The sequence below is a fragment of the Chiloscyllium plagiosum genome, unplaced genomic scaffold (genome assembly GCF_037043375.1).
Source record: "Chiloscyllium plagiosum isolate Xiang-an unplaced genomic scaffold, Cpla_swu_hap1 HiC_scaffold_30, whole genome shotgun sequence".
NCBI lineage: Eukaryota > Metazoa > Chordata > Chondrichthyes > Orectolobiformes > Hemiscylliidae > Chiloscyllium > Chiloscyllium plagiosum.
In genome coordinates, this window is record NW_028270168.1 from 6,721,042 (window position 1) to 6,741,877 (window position 20,836).

At 42.4% G+C, this 20,836-nt stretch overlaps 1 protein-coding gene across 6 annotated transcripts in view; it reads left to right on the forward strand.

Annotated features, from left to right (window-relative positions):
• Positions 1-12,310: 12,310 nt before the first annotated feature.
• LOC122563483 (polycomb protein SCMH1-like) overlaps positions 12,311-20,836 on the forward strand; it is a 204,065-nt gene continuing 195,539 nt past the window's right edge. For 4 of the 6 annotated variants that reach the window (XM_087976703.1, XM_087976702.1, XM_043717253.2 and 1 more), the window contains exons 1-2: positions 12,311-12,478; positions 14,881-15,096. The gene's annotated coding sequence lies outside the window, so the exon portion shown is untranslated. The remainder of the gene's footprint in view (positions 12,479-14,880; positions 15,097-20,836) is intronic. The other 2 variants (XM_043717257.2, XM_087976704.1) reach the window with 2 other exon arrangements.

A 20,836-nucleotide genomic window follows, 5' to 3' on the forward strand; every position in this document is an offset into this window, starting at 1 on the left:
CATTAATCAACTCCAGCATCCCCACTACTCTTGACCCACTCCAATTTACCTTATGACTAACAGATCCATGTCAGTTGCCATATCACTTGTCCTTCACTCCTCCCTAGAACATCTTAACACCAAGAACAGCTACGTAAGAATCCTACTCATTGACTACAGTTCAGCCTTCAACACGATTATCCCCTCAAGACTGATTACTAACTTAATGATCTCGGACTAAGCCCTACTCTCTGCAACTGGATCCTCAGTTATCTGACCCATAGGCCACAATCAGTGAAAATTTGGGACAAGGTTTCATCCTCACTAACACTCAACACTGGAATCCTCTAGGGGTGAGTACTCAGCCCCTACTATACTCATTGTATACCCATGACTGCGTCACCAAATACCAGACTAATGCCATTTACAAGTTTGCTGATGACACCACCATAGTCAGTCGAATCTCAAATGGCAACGAAACAGACTACAGACGGGAGGTAGAAGACCTGGAAAAATGGGGCACTGAGAACAACCTAGCTCTCAATGCCAGCAAAACCAAGGAACACATTATTGACTTTCGGCGGGATGTTATTCATGCTCTCCCTACACATTAACAGCACAGACCTGGAACGAGTGGAGAGTGTCAAGCTCCTGGGAGTGGTCATCCACAACAAGCTTTCTAGGAGTCTTCATGAGGATGCACCGGTTACAAAGGTCCAACAACATCTCCTCTTCCTCAGGCAGCTGAGAAAATTTGGCATGACAGCGAATACCCTTGCCAACTTTTATAGGTGCGCCATCGAGAGCATTCTGTCTGGATGTATCACTACCTGGTATGGCAACTGTACCATTCAAAGTCGGAGACGGTTATAGAGAGTGGTGAACTCGGCCCAGACAATCACAAAGATCAATCTCCCATCTATAGAATCCATTTACTAGGCCCACTGTCCAGGAAAGGCCGCCAGCATTTTCAAAGATCCATCCCACCCTGGCAATGCTTTTCTACAGCCTCTACCATCAGAGAGAAGGTACAGAAGCCTGAACACACGCACCAGCTGGTTTCGAAGCAGTGTCTACCCTACTGTTGTTAGAACACTGAATGGACTCACAAACTCTTAACACTCACCTGTACCTCTGTTTTTGGTTTTGCCGCTGTTTACCTATTATTTACTTAGCTCTGCTATTTAACTCTGTTATCTGCCTGTATTGCTCGCAAGACAAAGCTTTTCACTGTGCCTCAGTACACATGACAATAAATTCAGTTCAATTCAATTCTAGTGGCAACCTGATGTATTTTCTGGCGATTGGAATCTTTTCAAATTGGAAAGATATTCAATTTAAAAATAAGACATGAAATGATACAGCACAGAAGGTAGATGTTCTGGACATCGCGTCTGCACTGAGAATACTGATGTTCATTTTGAGACATGTGAGTCTTCATTTCTATTCTCTACTATTCTGTTAAATTGGAAGCATGATTTTAAGACCGTTTGTTTATTTTGTGACAGGCATTTGGGGCTGCTAGACAATAGTCTGGGAAGTCATGCAAAATACCAGTTGTATATCAGCAGATCTATATCACTCATTTATAAACTGTTGCCTTTGATAGTCTCCTGTGGTGAGATTAGAATGTCCCATATAGGATTCACAAAAGTGGATGAGACTGGAAAACAAGTGTATAGAAGTTATAACTACATCATTGAACAGCAAAGGCTCTTGTGGTGAAATGGTAGTGTCCGTACCTTTGGACCAGATGCCCTGGGCTCAAGTCTAATTTGCGTCAGACAGAAAGAGGTCTTTAAGGGGAGTCAGTGAAGGAGATTAGTGCAATTGTCTTGGATTACTTTGAGGAAGATGGTGGTGTAGTGGGTAATGTCACTCGATCAGTAATCCAGCATCTCAGGCTAATGCATTGGAAGGACTCTAGCAGGCAGCATGGTGGCTCAGCGGTTAGCACTGCTGCCTCACAGCACCAGGGACCCAGGTTTGATTCCAGCCTCGGGTGACTGTCTGTGTGGAGTTTTCACTTTGTCTGCGTGGGTTTCCTCCGGGTGCTCTGGTTTCCTCCCACATTCTAAAAGTTGTTCAGGTCAGGTGAATTAGCCATGCTAAACTACCCATAGTGCTAGGTGCAGGGGTAAATGTGGGGAAGTGAGTCTGAATGGGTTACTGTTTGGAGGGTTGGTGGGGACTTGTTGGGCTGAAGGGCCTGTTTCTATGCTGTAGGGAATCTAATCTAATCTTGCAGTTCAAGTCATAATAGACAAGATTCCCTCCAATGTGGAAACAGGCCCTTTGGCCCAACAAGTCCACACTGACCCTCTGAACAGCAACCCACCCAGTTCCATTACCCTACCCTATATTTACCCTGACTAATTCAGCTGACACTATGGGCAATTTAGCCTGGCCAATTCACCTAACCTGCACATCTTTGGACTGTGGGAGGAAACCGGAGCACTCGGAGCAAACCCACGCAGGCATGGGAAGAATGTGCAAACTCCACACAGACAAATGCCCAAGGGTGGAATTGAACCTGGATCCCTGGCACTGTGAGGCAGCAGTGCTAACCACTGAGCCACTGTGCTGCCCCCAAATATGGCTGAATAGACTAAATAAAAATACTGTACCTCGAATTGAACTGCATTGTCAGATGTAATTCTGATTCAGACTGAGGCTGATTACCTGTTCGGTATAGGAAAGTTTACAGACTAAGATAATATGTCACTTATACTACTCAAGAAAAATGGGCCTATTCTGGAAAAATTTTGCTCTGATAGGATAATTATTTATAATATCCATGCAACATGTGATAGTCAACCTGTTGTTCAGCAGATAACCTGATTGCATTGCCAAGTGAAAAAATGAGGAGATTGATCAATTTGCCTTTGCCGACAGCAGATGAGGGAATTTCCCAGTTGAGTGAGAACTCTATCCAGAGTTATCTTCAGATTGAAGACGGTTTCAATCATTAATCCCAAACTTCCCAGGAGGCAAAGGAAATTCAGCATGTCCATTAAGATTCTTAACAATTTCTACAGTTGCACCATACTAAGCATCCTATCTGGGTGCATCACAGTGTGGTTCGGCAACTGCTCATCCCAAAACTATGAGAAACCCCAGAGATTCATGAACATAGTCCAGTCCATCACGCAAACCAGTCTCCTATTGATCGATTCCATCTATACTTCCCGCTGCCTTGGGAAAGCAACTAACATGATCAAAGACCCCCTCCCACCCTAGTTATTCTCTCTGCCAACCTCTTTTGTCAGGCAGGAGATATAAAAGGTTGTATACACGTATGAATATATTCAAGGACAGCTTCTTGCCTGCTGTTATCAGAGTTTTGAATCGACCTCTTTAATGTTAATGTTGATCTCTCTCTGTACCTACTCAGCAGCTGCAACACTATATCCTGCACTCTGTTCTGTTATTCTGATGCTCTTATATAGTACAATCTGCCCATAAAGTAGGTAAAGCAACACATTTCCCTGTGCCTCCGCACACGTGACAGTAGTAAATCAAATTAAGTCAAATCAAATCAAAATCAAATAAATGAGTTGACACCTTCATTAAAAACAATGATATTTCATATAAATTCACTAATATGTTTAGTAACATCACACAGCATGATTTCAATTCAATCTGTGCCTCAGACAATATCTATAAAACAGCTGATTTTCATTGTACTTTTGCTGATATTGTACAGAATGCTTCATACCATATATTAGTCCCATAATTACACTGTCAACATGCACACAAAGTGCAGTTAATACAACTGGTGTTGGCTTGAAGGACAAGGTCAAAATATCACTATTCACGGTGCCAAGGTTACTTGTGCGTCATTACATTGTACAGGATTCAAAAACTAAGCAATGGTTTGCAGCAATAGTCAGTTATCCTAACAGCTGTCAGGGAGTATGAGTCCCTAGGGTTAGTTAAATCAAGTCTTGTCAGTCACTTTTTTGGCCTTAAATGTTTCTATGAAGCCAACGGCATGTGCTGCAAAAAGAGCTAGGCAATGAATACAGTTTGGGAATGCCACACTGCTGTCTGCCGTTTTCAATAGTAACAAAAAAATGCAATGACTTTGTAATGATCCATTTTAAGGCAGGCAGAAGATATTGTGAGATTTCCATGTTGTTGTGCCCAAATGGAATTAATGACTCCCACAAAAAACAAAAGAAAACCCTCCTTGTTTTTAAATGGAAACACCTCAAGAATTAAAAAAAGGTGCAACAATGAGACATTATTTTTAGTACATAACTACTGATTTGGTGAACACCTATTTATCGATGTTGGTATTATTTGTTTAGCTGCTTCCTCATTGTCAGATGGTTAGCTTAAGACTTCCAGTAAGGTTGCCAGCAGTACAGTATGGAAGTGGGAATGAGAGGAGGGAGGCTAACATGGCAGGACAGCTTAAACTATTCAATGGCCTATCATATTGCAAAGTCAAATTGTGTTTGAAATGGAGATGGATGCAGCTGGCTAAAGGATGCAGTAACAAATTGAGTCCGTTAATGTACTCAGCCTGAAAACAAAGTTGGCAGAAGTGACAAGTTTGAGAACCAAACTTTTCAGTTTCTTCCTTGCTCATAGTTCTGGGATCTGATTTGTTCCTGCGAGGCATGTGGCAGATGATTTCATGGGTTTGGCATGAATCAATTGGAAAGCAATAAGAATTTCCATTCACCCAGATCCAATCTAATTATTACAATTTTACTGAATTGTTGGGTGATGTTTAAATCTGAATTTATTGATTTTTCTTCTCTTAGTAAGTGGCACGGTGGCACAGTGGTTAGCACTGCTGCCTCACAGCGCCAGAGACCCAGGTTCGATTCCCACCTCGGGCAACTGTCTGTGTAGAGTTTGCACATTCTCCCCGTGTCTGCGTGGGTTTCCTCTGGTTGCTCTGGTTTCCTCCCACAGTCCAAAGATGTGCAGGTTAGATGAATTGGCCATGCTAAAATTGCCCGTAGTGTTAGGTGTAGGGAAATGGGTCTGGGTGGGTTGCTCTTCGGAGGGTCAGTGTGAACTTGTTGGGCCGAAGGGCCTGTTTCCACACTGCAAGTAATCTAAAAAAAAGTGTTCACACTATGAGGTTTCTACGATTCTATAAAGTGGAGTGAAATGATGTGTTAATCTGGGACTGCTGTCATATGAACATGCCAGTTCAAAATGAGTAAACTCTAAGCTTATCTACTGAAGTCATCATTGTCAAATCACCAGTATAAGAAAACAAAATATATGAGATGAGCAGGTGAGGGAAATGAAAAAAAAATACATGGCAGCATTTACTTACCAGGTATCTATCTCTCCATTGATTGAAAAATTGCATTCTGCTCGAATACTCACTTCTGCGGAAAGAACGTGAGACAAACATGGTTCAATGAAATGAAATAATATCTGTTTCTCAGCAGCTTGGGCTTTATCACCAATAACATTCCTCAAAGAATGCATGTACATAGAACATCCCACTGAGCACTGACAGAAGCTGCTTCAGGCAGGATGCTTGTCGTGCGCTTTCTTCATAAAGTGTTATCTGCCCTTGAAATGTGTCAGTTTTACTTGAACAAGGCGTTAGGGAAGTGATGCTTGATTTATGTATTTCTGCAAAAACTTCTTTTCCTGCTTCCTTTCACATTTACAAAGCAAGATTTTTGCAAGTTAGGGTGTCATTTTTGTGATGCTCCATATTTTCTTTCTAATTTGTCATTACAGAAAGACTTTATTTCAAGAATGGTCTCCTGTGAGAGAGTAAATAGAATTTGACATTGATCTGACACACAATGCAGTTACAGTATGTAGCTAAATTGAATGGGTCACCATGACCGAGAAGATAATGTTAAAGAAGAACAATCCAGAGACCAGACTAATGCTTTAGGGGCACAGGTTCAAATGCTCCCTGATGTGGAATTTAAATTCAATTAATAAATCTGGAATATGAAGCTAGGCTCAGTGATGGTAACCATCAAAACTACAATTGATAATTGTGAAAACCTGTCTGCTTCACTCGTATCCTTTAGGGAAGGAACTCTGCCATCCTTACTCAGTCCGGCCTACATTTAACTCCAAAAGCACTTCTGAAAAGGCCTGGTGGCCAATCAATTTGTGTGCTCTCAGGGATAGGCGGCAAATGCGTGAGACTTACTTGTCCTTCATAGGACGTATCTCATGAAGTAGAGAGCTAATTTACTGATATCTTATAATTGAAAGAAAATAAAATATTGGAATCTGCTTCGTTATGAAAAATATTTTACATAACTAGCCATTCAATTAGGTTGTGTTCAGTAGTTTTTTAGTTTCACATTGGTAATTGTTTCACATGAAGAAAATTTAAAAAGGGCAAGTAATTGTAATGCCTTGAAATGGAGTTATTAAGAGCAACACTAAGAGGTCAGCATTTATATTAAGTAATCCATTATTCATACAAAATTGACATACCGGTAATGGTGTTGATAACAGAGTAATTTGATTTCCCTCATTGCAATTTGGTTTAAAGGTTCTTGCAGTTTTGTTATGTGTGTCCTATGCTAAACCAAGCAGATACTGAAGGTTGGAGTGAGCAGAATGGCCTTATTTATTTTGCCTACTCACACTGGCACAGCACGTTGTGATATTTGGCACAGCAAACTTTTTTAAACATCTGCTCATATCATTTGAAAGAAATCTGCATTTATAAGATGCTCAATCATGATTTCAGATTAATATAGAGGGTTTGATATTCAATAAATTATTTATGAAGTTCCTCAATGGTTATTATAAGCAAAGAATCAGGCAATTTATACACAGCAAGCTAAAACTACCATGGATGGTCAGTTAATCTATTTCCTGTTAGTTGAGGGATGTATGTTGAACAGGAGACTGGGCGTCTTCCTTAGCTTTCTCTCATGGTGTTACATGAGCTTCTGTATCAACCTTGAACAGGCAGTTGGGCTGTTTAGCTGAATAAATTATTTGTACAGAATTGGTAGTTTTACTTGTAAGAGTGGAATTTCTTTCTCTTGGGTTAAATTTAAACTTTACTAACCAGACCATCTACCTTATTCGGGCGAGATTTGGTTTAATCAGATGTTTAGCCATCTCAATATTGTTTTGGCAAAATGAAAATAATTCTTGATTTTAAGTTTTGGGGCATCTGTGACATAAACAGATATAATTCGGATGGAATTACTTTTCAAGTGTTACAGTGAATCAAAATAATAATTTACTGGATGGAACTTTTTAAAAAAAATACATTTATACTGGGAGTTAATGGAAATAATTGTTTAATCAGCAATGAGCTAAGATATCAGGAAAACCTGAGAGGCAAATAAAATTGACTATGTGCAAAATGAAAACTTACACAATTCCTTGCTCTTGTTTGATATTTTGGGGGTCGTTTAGCTCAGTTGGTTGGATGGTTGGTGATGAGTGATGTCAACAGTGTGAGTTCAATTCCTGCACCAGCTGGAGGTTATCACGGAGGACTCTCCTTCCCAACTTCACCCCTCGCCTGAAGTGTGGTGACCTTAGGATTGTCAAGAACCATTTGTCGAGAGAGCAGTCCTCTGCTACTATAGTTACTTTTGGAGGTTAAAAGAAAATTATATTAAGGACAGGATGCATACCAATAAGTCACCACTAGTACAAAGGAAACTTGCTTGATGAAGAGATCAGAAGGGTAAGTGAGAACATGGAAGTTGTCGCAATAGGGAAGATCTAACCACCAAATACAAACCTGGAAAAGGCAAGCGATTTTCCCTCTCCTTTCCAGTTTGCAGTTAGAGTTAATAAATGTACTACAGGATTGTTTTGTCGCTGGGGCATCACGAAAGCCATGAGAAATCGCTTTGAGCATGTTGAGCTGGGAGTCATAAGTGACTCAGTGAACAAAAAAGCTTAAGCCCCTTGGGTAACAGTGAATGCAGAAGGATCAAGTTCAAACTGATCAGGGGTTAAAAAAAATCAATGATCAACAATGAGATATTGCATAAAGAGTTAAATTCAATTAAATGAAAGAAAGTTTTTGGAGATGATGCTGTTTGAAAACATCTAAACACAGGACAAGTTCAATATCTTTAATGACATATGCTAAGTAATGAGAATAAATATATGCCTAGAATTTAAACAAGTGATAAATTAACTATGGAGCAATATTACCCTCTACACAGCCTGTGGTATGATAAGGGAGATGCTGTCTGAAATGAAGCTGCAAAATTATATTCAGAGGGAGGTCATTGGTGTAAAGCAGAATTTGAAAAACAGTCTGACTGTAGATGCAAAACATGATGGTAGGAACATATTTCAATAGTTGAACAGTAAAAGGACAGAAAAGAAGGGAAGTCATAAAAGGTGCAGAGAGGTTTGAAATAATGGATAGCAAACCATTGTTCATATTCTGTAAGATTACCCGCTTCAAGCTATTTTCAAGGGAAAACAAAAGCAATGCATAATTAACAAAGCAAACAGAATTCTGACTTATGTAGCCAAGTCAGTCAAACAAAAGAGAGATCAAGCTCAAACTATCAACTTCAGGAGTAAGATTATTGGATGGATCTTCAACACATATTTGCATATGAAACTAGCAGATCAACTGCTCATTTTTTACTTTATTTGTTCATGTGACATTGATGAGATTAGGAAGGCCAGCATTTATTGCCATCCTTAATTGTCCTTGAGAGGGTGGTCACAAGCTGTCTTGTTTTTTGTTTAACTGCAGTCTTTTGGTTGTTGGGACACCCACAGTCCCATGAGGAAAGGATTTTGACCCAGTGACAATGAAGCAACTGTGAGGTCTTTTCAAGTCAGGATGGTATGTGGTTTGGACGGAATCTTGCGATCAGTGGTGTTCCCTTCTATCTGCTGCTGGATGTTAGAGGTTACAGGTCAGGAAGATGCTATTAAAGGAGCGTTGGTGAGCTGCTGCAGGGCATCTTGTAGATGAGGTGGAGAATGGTGAATAAGAGAAATTGAGGACTGCAGATGCTAGAGTATCAAAGTCAAAATGCATCGTGCTGGAAAAGCACAGGAGGTCAGGCAGTATCTGAGAAGCAGGTGAATCAATGTTTCAGGCATAAGTCCTTCATCAGGAACGTTCCTGATCCTCGGATGCTGTGCTTTTCCAGCGCCGCACTTTTCGTCGAAGACAATGATGCTTAAGTTGGTGGATGGAGCTCAGATCAAGAAGGCGTTTTGTCCTTAATGGTGTCCAGTATTTTCAGTTATTGGAGCTGCATTCATCCTGGCACATGGAAATGATTCCATCAGATTCCTGATTTATATTTTATGGATGGGAGATTTGCTTTGGGGATTCAGGTGGGGATTAATATATTGAAATAAGAGGGGCTGGAAATGTGTAGTGCAATATGATAAAGGAAATTCTGATAAAAGGAAATTATTCTCATCACTGAGTTTCAGCCAAGATTCAGATCAATGTTTGATTATTTTTCACACACAATTTTGTTAATTTTGAATGTGATTTTGGAATCAATACACAATATTATCTTCCATTCATTCAATTTGAGAATAACTGCACTGTACTAATAACCAGATGTCCTAGGTCTTAGCTATACAAAAGGATAATGTGATCAAGGAAAATTACAGGCATGTAATCAAGTGCACATTGATTCATTTCATGACTGTAGCAAAGCTAAGATTAATATATGTTGTGAGTATGTTATTGATTTCTTTTAGCTTAATATTTATATTAATCTGCCATAAACTAAAATGCTCCTCCATATTTCATCCTCATAGAATATTTTGGGAATTCAAGGGTCTGTACATAATGGTGAACTCTGTAAACAAAGTGTGTTCAGTATATCATATGATATATCCACTGCACAAGTGAAAAGTGGGAGTGTGCTTCTTGCTTTCTGCGCTAATGTGCTTCTTAGTTTTGGCCCACATTTCAGAATAACAGCAATCTGAAAAAGGTGAATCATACAGGTAAGTTTCTCACTGTTAGTACACAGCCTCTTGAGTGTAGAGTCCTCCATGCTCCTCATGGTAACACATTGAAACTAGGTTCCCTGCAACCCTAGCTAAAGCTTCAGAGGAGCCTGGAGAATGTTTGACCCTTAGACATACAGCGTGCAGGCTCATTGGCATGTGCACACACCCTGGCACACACAAACCAATACCCCTGCTCTGGGCATGTACTTCACTCCCTTGGGATAGTCAAAAGCTAAGGGAGTAAACCCTGGCAAGAAAATCTGCAGTGAACTATAAATAGGGGGCATAGCCTCAAAATAAGGGGGTAGATAAGCAGGAGGCTGGAAAAACATGGGCCGCACAACTCAGGCAGTATGGAGCAGATTTAAGACTGAATCGAAGAGGAACTTCACCCAAAGGGTTGTGAATCTGTGGAATTCCCTGCTCACTGAAACAGTTGAGGCTACCTCTTTGAATGTTTTTGAGGCAAAGATAGATTTTTGAACTGTAAGGAATTAAAGGTTATGGTGAGAGGGCGGGTAAGTGGAGCTGAGGCCACAAAAAGATCAGCCATGATCTTATTGAGTAGCAGGGCAGGCTCGAGGGGCCAGATGGCCTACGCCTTCATAATAGTTCATATGTTCATAAGATATAGGAGCAGAATTAGGCCATTCGGTCTATCGAGTCTGCTCCACCATTTGATCAAGGCTGATATGCTCCTCACCCCCATTTTCCTGCCTTCTCCTCATTCCCTTCAACCATTACCAATTAAAAATCTGTCTAATTCCTCCTTCAATTTACTCACTGTCCCAACATCCACCGCACTTTGGGATCGCAAACTCCACAGATTCACAACCCTTTGGGAGAAGTAGTTTCTCTTCCTGTCTGTTTTAAATTTGTTACCCTGTATCCTAAGACTATGACCTCTTGATCTAGAATGCCCCACAAGAGGAAACATCTGCTCCACGTCTATTTTATCCAGACCTTTTATCATCTTGAAGACCTCAATATGATCTCTGCACATTCCTCTAAATTCCAGAGAGTATAGGCCTAAACTGTTCAATCTCTCTTCATACATCTCTGGGATCAATCTAGTGAACCTCCTCAGAACTGCCTCCAATGTCACTACATCTTTCCTCAAATATGGGGACCAAAACTGTGCAGAATACTCCAGGTGCACTCTGACCAATGCCTTGTATAACTGCAAGAATACTTCCTTACCTTTACATTCTATTCCTTTAGCTGCAAAAGCCAACTCTTGCCCCATTTCTTATGTTCTAAACCCAAAGGCAGACTGATGTCTAACTATGTCAACTTCCTTGCAACTCCAACAATCAAGCTGATGATAAATATAGCACTTTGCATTTCCTTTGGAGGAGAAATTGAGCGGGCATTCTGACATTTGGGTGGTCCAAACATGCTTCACATCTTTTGCCCAGTATCATGTAATTTGAGCAGAATTTTAAGAAGCAAGGGTGGAGAACCTGGCTTGTAATTTAAGAGTATCCCATGCAGTAACATTGCATTGCTGCAAGTAATTCCCATGTACCTGTTACTGCAGATTCAGAAATTTCATTCAGAGAAGCAGAGTCGAGAGCAGGTGACACCCATTCCATCTGCAACCAACGCACAGTCATTTATTCAATATTAAGAAAAATACAGCTGGGGAGATTCGGCATATCAGGCAGCATCTATGGAAATTGGTTCAATATCTGTTTCAGGTCGATGATCTTCCATCAGAACACAGCACCTCCCCAACATCAGTATCAATGTGGGAAAGCACAGTAGGTCAGACAGCACCTGACTTTCCTGCTTCACGGATGGTGTCTGACCTGCTGTGCTTTTCCAGCTTTAGATCTACTGACTCTGGCTTCCAGCATCTGCAACCCTCACTGTCTCCACAGAATCCCCAGCACTGAGCTCAGGCTTAATGAATTAACCCAACTGCTGGAAACTTGCTCGGTCACATGCGGAGCAAAGCCTCAGTACCCGGCTGTCACTGCTTTTACCTGGGATGGACCCTACCCAGGCAAAATAATTGAGGTGAGAGTAGACATCCCTGTTCCGGAAACTTTCGTTTGGCTTTGCAATTGAATTGAGAACGTGACTTAAAACTGGACTGAGCCTCCAAGCTCCTGGCTGTAATAATATTCAGTCCCATTATAAACTCGGAGTCAGCGTGACCGGTTCCCTCTCCCACAATGACAGCCCGTGGGCGACAGAACTGAAAAATCGATGCCAGCAAGAAACTGCTGAAGTTGCAGTTAAATGGCTTTGATTTCGGGCTCCTGTGACAGCAGATTTTTTTTTAATGCAGGGAACCTCCGGTCCTCTGGCAGTTTCCAGCGGGCGCTTCCTTGCTTTGATCAGTAGGGGTCGTGCAGTGTCAGTGTTTGTACTTTCATAGAGTCAGATCTAAATGGGGGTCTCACTCTCTCTTTCTCTCGCTCTCTCTCTCTCTCTCGCTCTCCTTTGACTGCGCAGTCCTCAAACATGGCGGAGACTGATTGAAATCTAAGCTTTGAGACACGCCAGAGGGGAGGGGAAAGACACACACACAAAAAAAGGCAGCCCTCGATTGGAACAAGTAAGTACCGGATCCCTGTGGAGATGGGGAGCTGAGGGGTGTGAGTGTGTGTGTGGGGAGGGGGAATCACCGGAGCCAAAACATCGCACAACGACCCTCGTTGGCAGAGGGGAGGGGGTTGGTGGAGAAACAAAAGCAGGAGCGTTTGGAAGTGGCTTCGGGAGCCCGGGGCGCGCTAGATACATTGTAACCGCGCTGGATACATTGTAACCGCGCTGCGTGGATCGAGTGTATCCCCCGGCGCTTTGTATCCAGTGCAGTGTATCCAAGAGTGAAACCTTCTCCCTGGCGATCCTTCAACAGCCTTCCTTTCTCTGTCTCCTCTCTCTCTCTCTCTCTCTCCCCAAGTCTGGGCTGTTTGGCGCTGGGATTGTTTTCATTGTGAGTTGCCGATCTCATTCTCTCGCTCTCTGTGTCTGGGGCCTTGTAGGTTCCAGAGACTGAAATTGAACATTAGCTGTCAATTTCTGTCTGCCTGTCTCCCCCCCAAATCCCGGGCCAGGACACACACACATACACTACAGTTTCAGATCGGTGTTGTGTGCTGGGTATTTTTTTTTACTCTCTCACTCTCTTCTCAAGATTGCCAGCAAAGTGCTGCCCTGTCAATCTCTGACCGCAGGCTAAGAGGCGGGGGACAACAATATGTTTCACCCCTTTTATTTTTTCATGGGGGGTGAGCTGGACTAAAAAGACAGATGAAAAGCAGGTGGCAGAGATACCCAGGGGACTCCAGCTCCTTCCAGCCCCAGATCCTGACTTTGAGATGCTCCATGCAGGAATTCTGGAGGGAGTCGGTGGATAAACTGGATCAACCTGAGAACAGGACACACTGACTGGAAAGTGTGTGTGTGTGTGTGTACAGGGTCTCCTCCTGCTCCTCGGTGAACACGTTGCCTGTTTCTCCGTGACATCACTGCTCCCATCTCTCCCCCGGGGATTCCTCGTTGTGTTAAACTGGTAGTACCATCCTCGTAAAACGCCATTGAGATTGAACGGGCCAGTATTTTGACAGTTGTCTCCCCGTCGCTAGTTCTGTTGTGGAGATTTTGGTGAAAGTTTTTCTGTGGTTTTGCAAAGCGCACTGCTGCAGCCACTTGAATCTCTCCCCAGATACAGTGCAGCATCTGTGCTTCTCTGTTCCCCACACTGAGCCGGCGGGAGAAATATAACAGAAAATGCTCTCTCCTGTTCCCCAATCCCTTTAACTGGACACCTCTCTCCCAGCCCTGGGATGAACAAGTTTGGAAACATTTCTAAACAGGGCCAGTTTTGGAGTTGGGAGGTGTGGTGCGTGGGAAAGAGAGAGAGATGTACAGTTCCGGAGGACGAAGTCACACATGAATGAATTTGTTAAATCTGTTCACAGCACTGCGCAGCCCAACGGTTTAGCGTGGCGATTTGAGTATTTTGTAGATATTTTCGAACTGACCTGTACAGAGTTGTTATTACGCAGCTCAGGAGCTAGTGGGATTTGAAGCTGGGTCTCAGAGGTAGGGTACCACACTGCACTACAAGCATTTCCACTGGCGGGAGGAAGTGAGGACTACAGATGCTGGAGATCAGAGTCAAAGAATGTGGTGCTGGAAAAGGAGCATCCGAGGAGCAGGAGAATCGACGTTTGGAGCATAAGCTCCTGGTGAAGAGCTGGGAAACGTCAACTTTCCCTGCTCCTGGGATGCTACCTGACCGGCTGTGCTTTTCCAGCACCACACATTCCCACTGTAAGACCCTGTTATCTACCGTTTTGCACTGGTTATGTCCAGTTTTGTGCAGAAGAGATGCAATTTTGCTGTCCTTCACTCTGTGCAATGGTGTTTGTGACATTGTACTTGTCTTCTTCCATTCATAGCTGTTAAATGTGCAACATTCTCCAGTGTGTCGGATGGTGTCATTCACTTGGGATGAGTGGTCTGACAGGTCCAGGATTAAATATGGAAAAACATGAGCATCCAACCCAACCCAGGTGGTCTTCAAAGTCCAACTCCACCACCCATGGCAGAGTGTGTGGGTCCAGCTTTGGATTGTTCAGTCACCTTGGCATCCACTACCTCAATTTTGAGGGATTCCGTAAAAAAAAGTGCCATCACACACCTTCACAGAGCCACTTATCACCATGTGTATCAGAGACAGTGCAGACTAGGATTGCTTGGGAACAGTGAGAGTGAAGACTTTCCGGGTTGTTATGAAAGGAGCAGGTCTGGGCACTTTAGAAAATTGGGAAGGCTGAGTGGGACAGGAGGACTTTAGGCAGAGGGTGTGAAGCAGAGAGAAAAGAAAAACTAGCATTCAGTATCCCATTGTGGAGTCTCAGTGATTAGTGTGAAAGCTGTGGTGTGCTTAGTTTATACCTGCCTGAATTATTTCCTTTTTTAATAAATAGTGCTTTCCTTTAATTGCAGATATCATTGTCCCTGGAGTCTCCTGATCCTAAGGCATGCTGGGCATTGAGGTCACTAATTGGATTTAAAACTTGACAATTACTTGGAATTGATGAATGACGGAGAAAGGGAGATTGCAGCTTTCAGAGCTGTGATGGGGACTGAAGTCTAAATGTGTTTGGACCAGTATTAAATCACCAGCAATTTGTCCTTCACAAAAGCACAAATCTTTTGAAGGTATAGTACAATTTGATGGTCTTTATAAATGTAATTTCTTAACCAGTCAGAGCAGATACTTTTAAACCCCCAATAGACCAGATTACCCACAATACAGTTTAAACACCAACACCCCTAAAGCCATGACTCTCCCATGACTAAGCATCTGAGTACCTTTCGATTACTGTCCTTCGACTGATTTTTTTTCCTCTTGTTGATGCTTCATCTGAAACCTGAAACTCAACACTCATTAGATTTACAAGAAATTTCCCACAGGTTTTAATGGTCTCAATCAGCTCCATTCAGGAAAGTTTCTTTTGTTATCTGTAATCATTTGCATGGGGAAACAAAGTGCTGGTTGAAGTAAATGCAAAAATGCAGGTTGCAATGAGTCATTTAGTAGGAAAAAATGTCTATCATTCCACTGCAAATAATGAACAAAGAATTTTCATCCTCTAAATGTTTTATATTGGCAATTTCTAATTGGGAGTGAGCACTGTGATGCAGTTAAGGATATAATTGTTGCCCTACCAACTCCATCTCTCTCCCCAACCATTCCTTCATGCGATACTGAAAGGTACGCAACTTTTGAGTCCTCTTTGATCTCGAGTTCAGCTACAAATCCCATATCTAGTCCATCACCAGGTCCACTTATTTTCAACTCCACATCATCTACCTCCTTTACCACACCTTACTGTACTCTCATAGAAATGCTCACCTTTTGTTCTAGTTCATAAGATATAGGAGCAGAATTAGGCCATTCAGCCCATCGAGTCTGCTACACATTTGATCATGGCTGATAAGCTTCTCAACCCTATTTTCCTGCCTTGTCTGCACAACCCTTAAAACCATTGACGTATTTTTAATTGGCAGACTCCTTCTTAAATATACTCACTGTCCCAGCATTCATTGCACTTTGGGGTAGCGAATTCCACAGATTCACAAACATTTGAGAGAAGTAGCTTCTCCTTAACTCTGTTTTAATTTTGCTGCTCCCTATCCTAAGACAATGACCCTTCATCCGAGACTGTTCTGAATTTCTCCAAAGCATTTCTCATCAGCTTCCTGAACAGGGGAATCCACAAGTTGCAGCTCCCACAAATCTCTGCTCATGTTCTGTACCATATTAACCACTTGCCCTTTAGCTTTCGCCTCATGACCTTGGTTGGCTTTTTGGCTTTACAACTTTTCCCATGGACCATTCTACTGCTCAGCAATATACCAAGTATCCTCAATCTCATCTACAAATCCCCTCTTACTGCCTTCCCTTAGCCAAACTATATAACTAGTGGGCGGCACGGTGGCACAGTGGTTAGCACTGCTGCCTCACAGCGCCAGAGACCCGGGTTCAATTCCCGCCTCAGGCGACTGACTGTGTGGAGTTTGCACGTTCTCCCTGTGTCTGCGTGGGTTTCCTCCGGGTGCTCCGGTTTCCTCCCACAGTCCAAAGACCTGCAGGTCAGGTGAATTGACCATGCTAAATTGCCCGTAGTGTTAGGTAAGGGGTAAATGTAGGGGTATGGGTGGGTTGCGCTTCGGCGGGTCGGTGTGGACTTGTTGGGCTGAAGGGCCTGTTTCCACACTGTAATGTAATGTAATGTAATAACTGCTGACAAACCTGTTCCTGTTTCTGACGCTTGGTAGCTCAGTTCTAACCTTCTGTCCAATCTCCCTTCTCAATTTTGCCATAATTTGAAGAAAAGTTAATTGTTTGGCTTTTTTCTTTCCTATTTCGTGAACATGATAAAGCCTGCACTTGCTCTCCAATTGCCCCATAACTTGGCTAACTTTCTCCTCACCGTTTTGTAAAAAGAATTCTTAAAGTTCATCTATTCAACAATGCATCCCACCAGTTATCTCTTATACTAGTGTTCCAAATTTGCATTTTGTTGTGAAAGTACATCAAATATTAAGTATTTCAGGTTGATGGGAGCACAGATTAGGGATATAATCTAAGGGAATGAAGACATTGCAATCTGCAGACATGGTACTGTAGTTACGAGACTAGTTCCTTTTTAAAAAGAGGAGCTACTGGCACATCCCTGTAACATCAACTTTTGTGACAACCTTTGACTAGTGAATTTTAAGTTCTATCTTTGTGCTCTTGAACACGTGGTAAACTTTAAATTGACACACTTACTTTCCTTAACAGGAATCTTTCATACTTAATTTTTACATTTTTCTTAATTGGTCTGCTAGAAAGTTTTGAAATGTTATGCTGTACTGATTTTGATTATCTTTACAGTTTACGTATAATGCAAGCAGTAGGAGATTACCTTTTGGTGATGGTCTTACAACTCTTGTTTCAATGCAAACTTATTTGTAACAGGCAGAGATTGTACATTTGCAAGGAGAGAATGAAAACCTAGGTGGGCTGTCTATCAGCTGACATTTACACATGTGCATAACATTGTCAGAGAAATGCTGATTCAATAGTTGTAATGAAATTCTATAGAATGATCAATATGTTGGAGGGGAATTTACAGGCTGTTAAATGTTCTGGTGCCATAAACAATTGATGGATGTTGAGGTACCAGAGCTTTTAACTCCTGATATTTATCAACGAAATTCTGCTTCTTAACATTTACAGCCTGGAATTTGTTGCAGTAATGACAGGTGAAGTTGTCACATTTTACTGTCAGCACTGGACAGAAACTGACCGTGTCTCTGGGTGTTTGGACATGTGTGATATAATATAGAAATGCAGAGGTTGATGCCAGTGAATCTGGGCTTTTCCAATGAATGTGCTGTACATGTTCCCATAGGCTGTTCGCCTCATTGTGGGCTAACAGTATCATTGCACAAACCCTTGCATAAAGGTTATTCTCTTCCGACTATGTAAATGGACTACTAAGTTTATTCTTACTACTCAGCAGCCTGACTGGCCCAAAATAACGAACTTCATCATTCTGGAGTGGCAGATTTCCTTTCATTTATCCACAGATTGCTGACATAGCCAGTATTAATTGCCTCTAAGGCACCTTTGTAAATGAGTCTGCCTCTTCGACTGTTTCAGGGAGAAAGTGAGGACTGCAGATGCTGGAGATCAGAGCTGAAAATGTGTTGCTGGAAAAGCGCAGCAGGTCAGGCAGCATCCAAGGAACAGGAGAATCGACGTTTCGGGCATAAGCCCTTCTTCAGGAATGAGGAAAGTGTGTCCAGCAGGCAAAGATAAAATGTAGGGAGGAGGGACTTGGGGGAGGGGCGTTGGAATTGCGATAGGTGGAGGGAGGTCAAGGTGAGGGTGATAGGCCAGAGTGGGGTGGGGGCGGAGAGGTCAGGAAGAAGATTGCAGGTTAGGAAGGCGGTCTGAGTTCCTCCAGTTTCCTCATTTCCCCTCCCCCACCTTGTCTCAGTCAAATCCCTCGAACTCAGCACCGCCTTCCTAACCTGCAATCTTCTTCCTGACCTCTCCGCTCCCACCCCACTCCGGCCTATCACCCTCACCTTGACCTCCCTCCACCTATCGCAATTCCAACGCCCCTCCCCCAAGTCCCTCCTCCCTACCTTTTATCTTAGCCTGCTGGACACACTTTCCTCATTCCTGAAGAAGGGCTTATGCCCGAAACGTCGATTCTCCTACTCCTTGGATGCTGCCTGACCTGCTGCGCTTTTCCAGCAACACATTTTCAGCTCTTCTACTGTTTCAGGCCGGGAGTTCCAGATTCCTTCCATCGTCTGGGTGAAAAGGATTTTCCTAATTTCTCCTTTTAATCCTTCTATCGATCACTTTAACCAAATGCTTCCTATTCACAGACCTCATTGTTCTGGTAAACAGGTCTTTCCTGTGCGCTCCATCCAGGTCAATTACAGTCTTGTTCATCTCAAACAAATGGCCAACTAATCTTCTGTTCTACCGAATGGAGAACAACCTCAGTCTATCCAATCTTTTCTCACAGCTGCAAACTTCTAGTCCTGGCAATATCCTGGTAAATTTCCTCTGTATCTTCTCTACTGCAACTCCATTCTTTTTGTGATAAGGTAACCAGAACACCATCGTACTCAAGATTTTACCTAACTAACGCTTTTTGTTTAGAGATTAGATTAGATTCCCTACGGTATGGAAATGGGCCCTTCGGCTCAACAAGTCCATACCGACCCTCCAAAGAGCAACTCGCCCAGAACCATTCCCCCACACTATATTTATTCCTGACTAATCCACCTAACACTATTTGCAATTTAGCATGGCTAATTCCCCTGGCCTGCACATCTTTGGATTGTGGGAGGAAACCCATGCAGACACAGGGAGAATGTGCAAACTCCACACAGTCACCCAAGGCAGGGACTGAACCCAGGTCCCTGGCCTGTGAGGCAGCAGTGCTGATCACTGAGCCACTGTGCTGCTTTCGACAGTTCCAGTCTAACCTCCCTACTCTCATATTTTCTGTAATAGCTAATTAAGAAAATGCCTTCTTGGCCACATATTGACTTGTCCCTTTACCTACTAGGAACTTTGGACATGCACGCCAAGGCTTCTCTCACTTCCTCTTCACCACTCAGTATTTTGCCATATATTTTGTATTCTCTTCCCTTGTTTCAATTTCTCGAATGGATCACCTCTCACTTTTCTTGACTGAATTCCACTGGTCACTTTTCTGCCTACCTGACTAGTTCAATGAAATTTTTCTCAAGTCTGCAGCCTTCCTACTTGCTATCAACTACCTGGCCCATTTTTTGGGCAGTCAGCATAATGTTTGCTCATGCACCCTACAATTTTTAAAATTCATTCATAGGATGTGGGTATTGCTAGCTGTGCCATCCCTCATTGCTCATTAGGTAGTTGAGAGTCAACCACATTGCTGTGGATCTAGATTTACATGTAGGCCAGACCAGGTAATGACAGCAGATTCCTTCTCTCGAGGACATTATAGTGAACCAGATGGGTTTCTCCGATAATTTACAATGGTTTCATGGTCATCATTAGATTCATAATTCCAGATTTTCATTAAATTCACTTTCCACCATCTGCCATGTTTGGTTTCAAATCCAGGTCCCCAGATCATTACCTGGATCTCTAGACTAATAAATCTAGCAACAATACCACTAGGCTGTCACTTCCCCAAACATCCAAATCATAAGTAAGGATCACAGAAAAGTCTGGGACTAGTAACTGAACCCTGCAGAACCCTAGTGGAACAACCTCCCAGTTGCAAAAATGCCATTGCCACCCAGCCAATTTTTGAAACCAGTGCACTGCATTCCTCTGGATTCCACGTGCTTTTATTTTAAGCAGACTTCCATGTGGGAATGTTCTAACAACCTTGCTAAAATTCATGTAGAGGGTATCAGTTACACTACCCCATTAATCCACCTTGTTACTTTCTCAAAACATTCAGTTAATTTAATCAGACTCTATCTTCCCTGATTAAATCTGTGCTAGCAGTCCTTGATTATTCCATGCCTTTCTGAGTGGCAGTTTATTCTATGTCTCAGAATTGATTCCAATAGTCTGCCTTTTACCGAGCCTTGATTAGCTGGTTTGGAAGTATTTAGTCTATCCCTCATTCCCTTACTAAACAAAAATAAAATGCTAGCATCTTCCAATTCACTGGCACCATTTCTGCATCCTGTAAATATTGGAAAATGTTGGCCTCAGAATTGTTATTTTTGTCCTGCTTTCTTTTAGCACCTGGGATGCATTTCATCTGACCCTGGGAATTTATCTGCTTTAAAGGATGCTAATCCCATTAATACTTCCTCTAATCCCATTTAATACTTCCTCATCACCTCAAGCCTGAATGACCAAGAACTTATGGTAAAA